The following is a 4,852-nucleotide window of genomic DNA, read 5'->3' on the forward strand; positions in this document are numbered from 1 at the left end:
ACCGCCCCTGAGCCCAGACCGCGGCGGCGCGTGCCAGCCGGGTCACCGCACAAAGGGGCCCTTGAGCGGCGCCCGGTGACCGAACCGATAGCCTGCCTCTTCGGGGCCCCTCTGGCGACTGCGGGGAGACCCAGGCTTGGGGGGAGGGGTGGTCTGAAGACGGGCTGGGTAGGCAGGAGGCCAGTGTCTGGGCAGGGCCTGGGTGCCGAACAGTGGGTGCCAGGCCAGCAGGTTATCTCCTGCTCCAGGGATCAGGCTTGCCCAGGGATCAGGCCGCTGAGTTCAACTCAAGCGGGTGGGCCAGCCTGGCAGGGCAATGGTGCGGCCAGCCTCTGGCTTGCGGGGAGGAGCTCCAGGTCACCCCTAGGGCGCCACCGTCAACAGATCTCAGAGCAGACCCAGGTCACTCCTGGGGGGGCCTTCAACAGATCTTGGGAGCAGACCCAGGTTGTAACACCAAGTTTCCGTTGTACATGCGTGCCCTCCACTTGCGGCCCCTCCACTTGTGGCCCTGGGCCTGGGTTTGCTACCATTGACCAGTGGCCTCACACGTGGTGCTTCGAGGCCTTCAAAAGGTTGTTGTCAGCCTCTGCCCTATTTCAGATGCTGGGGCGTCTATTGCTGAAATGCTTCGCTAAAGCCCCCAAACCACTGTTTTGGGTGACAAGTACAAAATCGCCCATCATGGGGTGACTGGGGGCCATCAGGCCCAGAGGGACGAGGGCTTCCCTGAGAGAGTGGAGGAGCCTGGGCACAGGTGTTCTCGCTCTTCACGAGGAGCTCGTCCCTTCCCCTGGGCTACACCCGTGCGTGCCTCACAGCAAAGCCTGTGGCCCAAACCCCGTGGCCCAAACCCCTCCGCACAGGGAAGCTTCGCAGGCTGAAGTCCATGGGGCTGCAAGTCGGACACAGCTGAGTGACTGGGCGACCAAGCAAAGGCAAACGCCTCCGCCCATCTGCATCAAGTCCACGAGCGTCTCCCTGACCTTGGAGGAGGCCCGAGAGTGCTTCCCCACCCAGGGAGGAGGGGCGGGCGCTGACACCACTGGGCCCGGGCTGCCATGGGGCTCACAGACTGCCACGAGACTCGGAAGAGAAGGTTTCGGGGAGTCAGGTGGGCCCAGGACCGCCAGCGGTGTTGCGGGGTCCCCAGTTTCTCAGCTGGAGGCCCCAGGGGGCTCTTGTTGAGGCGTGAATCCTGTCCTCGGAACCCCCGCCGCAGACAGCGCTGCTTTGCCTGAGGTCCTCTGGCTGCCAGCGCCAGCAGTGCCAAGGCAGCGCCGCCCACCCCTCAGATGCCTTCCCCGCCTCGCTCTTCCCAGCGTTTCCCATGACTCAGCCACGCGTTCACCGCCCTTCTCCCCCACCTCCCCGGGTGCTCCACTGACGCCCGGGAGAACGGGGCCTGGCCACGAGCAGCCTCCAGGACCAGCTCTCCCCCACTTGACAGAGGTGATGGGGAGTGGCCGGCCCGGGCCCCGTACCCCCGACCCGCTGCCCTGCCCTGCTCCCAGGCGTGGTGGTTCCGGACACCACTGTTCTGTCTTCAGACAGACGGAGGGGCTGTGGCTCAATTTTTACCTTCTTCCCCAGTTCCTTCCTTCTCTGGGGAAATGCAGAAAGAAAGTGTCCACTTTTGCCTCTGATCGGGAACGGGGGAAAGGGGAGGCCTCAGACTCTACTTGATCTGAGACACCTATTTAGTATTCTGTGAGGAACTCTTTTTGATTCTAGAAGGTGAGTCGCCACAGAACCCTCTGGGTTGGTGGAGACCCTGAGACAAGGGGTTTTCCTCTAAAATTAGCATGCCCCCCTCAGGGAGCACTAGCTTGAGGGGCAGGGATTGTGCCAGCGTCCTGCGTGACCCTCTCGGGGTGCCCCACGTCCCCGCAAGCACCCAGGGAAGGTGCCCGGTTCATACTAAGTCACCCGCCCGGCCACCCCTGGCCGGATGACAGCTGAGGCCTCCTGGGCGTCTGCTGGGGCCCAGCCGAGCAGCACGTAACACCAGGTGACCATCTGGCCTGAACCGGCCCTGCTCAGGGGTTGGCGGGGCACTGGGGCGGTGCTGGGCCTGACGACCCACCTGCTCGTCCAGTCCCGGCCTCCGGGGTGGGGCCCTGAGGTCCCTGGGTTGGCCTTGGCTTGGGTGGGGCCTCCGGAGGGAGGGGCTGGGCCTCTGCATTTCTGAAGGCCGATGTCACCCCTCTCGGCCGAGCGACATCTTTGAGCTACGGACAGATGGCTAAGCTCCAAGCTCCCCGGGCCTCAGTTTCCTCCTCAGGGCCCTTCTCCAGGCATCTCCCAACTCTGCCTCTGGCACCAGGAGGTGGATCCCTCTCCCTTCAAACTTGCCCAGGAAAAAAAAGCCAGGATGTGGGAGCCAGGAGGGGACAACGCCTCAGAGTCACACGAGATCAGGGACAGCGCGGACTGGGGGCAGTGGGTGCCCCCACTTCCGCTCTCTGGGGAGTGTCTCCGGGGGGCTGGCCCTCCTAGGGAGAAGCTCTTTGGGAGGAACGCAGGAGGGGAGGGCACAGCCCGGCCTGCAGAAGGAGGTGCCCACTGGAGGGGAGGGTGCTCGGGCGAGCCTGCCAGGGCCTGTGTGTGTGGGGCCCTCTCGGTGGGTGTGCCACCCACCCCTCCACTGGTAAATAAAGCAGCCTGTGAATCTTTCATGGGCTCGTGCTTAAAAATAGATGAGACGAGGCCTCTGGGCCCGATTCCCGGGTCTCTGCCGTGCTGGGCGGTGCTGGGCCCACAGGCTCCCCAGGGAGGGGGTGAGGATGGTACCACAGGCTGGGGCTCCACCGGGGTGCTGGCCAGGGCCCAGGGGGCCAGGCACGTGTGGCCCGTGCCCAGGGGCCCGCAGGGAGCCTCCACCTGGCTGTGGTGTCCAAGCTCCTGCGTCACAAGCCTGAGGGGTGGGGGGCTGGGAGGGTGAGCAGCAGCCTCCTCCCAGAGGGACTCTGGGCTGGGGAACAGGGTCCAAGGAGCTGTCCGGGGGCAGTGACCAGGGAGTCCAGGAGATGCCGCTGAACAGAGGAGGGGAAGCCCCCCGGGGGGAGGCCCTTTCTGCAGCGGCCTCTCCCATCGCTGGAGAGCCGAGAGCCGCGACCCCCTCCCTGCCCCTGGCCAGCTCTCCACGAAGGTGGCAGCCCCCACGCTTGGCCTCTCACGGCCACGACACTCACGTCCGAGTTCCAGGCTCGGGTGGGAGTGGGGACCTTGGCACAAGAGGGACTGAAGGCAGAAAGCCTCAAGGAGGGGCTGCCCCAGGGGTCGAGGCGGCCTCCCTGCTCCCTGACATCAGCTGGCACCCAGGTCTCTGCTGGATACACACCGGAGATGCCCCACCCCGTCCTCCATGGGACAGATGGGGGCCCAGAAGGGCAGGAGGGCACCTGGGGGCCCCTGGCCAGCAAGATGGAGCAGGAGACGGGTCCTGGAGCCCAGGGTCAGCCCCCAGGCATAACAGCAGACCAGCCACACCTCTGGGCCTTGCTGTGCTCAGCCGGGCGTGGGGCCCAGTGCAGGTCTGGGGCACTGGCCATGAAGGGATGGCGTGAGGTGCCAGGCTCGTCCTCGGATAGCCGACCTCAGCCACCTCACCCCTGACCCAGCTGGCGTCCAGGCTCTGTCAGCTGCCCCAGAGCTGCCCAGGCCAGCTCGGGGGACTGGACAGGGCTGGAGGCCCAGCGGGCTTCCCACTGCCTGACGCCACTCCATCCCGGCCTCGGCCACTGACCAGGGGGCTGCCTCTCGGCCGCGGGGCCTTGGCGGTGCCTGGCGCCTCTTGTCCCACCTCGCCGTAGGGGAAGGAGGCGGTCACAAGCCCCTAGAGAAGCCCTCCCTGGGGCTGGGGAGAGAGGGAGGGACTAGGCCTCCTCCACCCTCCCCTGCGTGTGTTGGACTGAAATCCTAAATTAGTCTGCTCCCCTGACTCCTAGCCACCCTGACCTGACCTGAGCCAGGCCAAGCAGTCCCTTCTGCCTCATTTCCTCTCCGACCCAGAGCCGCACTGCGTGACCCAGGGCTGCCTGCACCAGGGCCTGCAGGGAAGCCCCCACCCTCCCCCAGCCAGGCCAGGCCCAGCCTGGGCCGTGGGTGCTGTGCTGACCATGTACTGGGGTCCTGCCAGGCCCTGGGGCCCCAAGGGCAGGGCGGAGGCTGGCGCTTCCTGCTGCCACCCCCTACCTCCTCTCATCCAACCCCTGAGACCTCTCCTGGCAGCTCCCTGCTCTGTGGCCAGGGCCTGCACAATTCACTGGTGAATGAATGCATGAAGGACTCCTCCCTTGAGTCCAGAGAGGAGCACGCCTGCTACTTGGCGCCCGCCAGCTCACGGACTGCCGGGGGACAGCAAGGGCCTGACCTGCTGAGCCTGGGCCACCACCTGCAGAAAGGGACTGACAACTAGGTTATTAGAGAAGAGTCACTGGCAGAAACCACTGGCTTGCTTCTGCACCAGGGATGGCCTCCAGATAATTGGGCTCAAGAGGGCGCTCTCACTGAAAGGAGCTACACCAGGCCCCAGGTAGCAATCCCATTCTGTCTGTCCAGCCTGCTTTGCATTCCCCTGTGGAGACCCCGTCCCAGGGAGCGGGGTTTCTGAGCTCCTGCCTTCTCCCTGCTGCGAACTCACGTGCAAGCAGTTGAGCCAGCCATGGAGGGTTGGCCACGTAGCACTGGGGCAGAGCAGACCAGGGGGTATGTGCGTCTCTCCACTCATTCGTCGATGTTCTGTCCGACTCTTTGCCACCCCACAGACTGCAGTACACCAGGCCTCCCTGTCCTTCACTGTCTCCCGGAGTCTGCTCAAATTCATGTCCATCGAGTCAGTGATGCCAGC

This window comes from Oryx dammah, unplaced genomic scaffold, assembly GCF_014754425.2.
Source record: "Oryx dammah isolate SB20612 unplaced genomic scaffold, SCBI_Odam_1.1 HiC_scaffold_25, whole genome shotgun sequence".
In the NCBI taxonomy this organism is placed as follows: Eukaryota; Metazoa; Chordata; class Mammalia; order Artiodactyla; family Bovidae; genus Oryx; species Oryx dammah.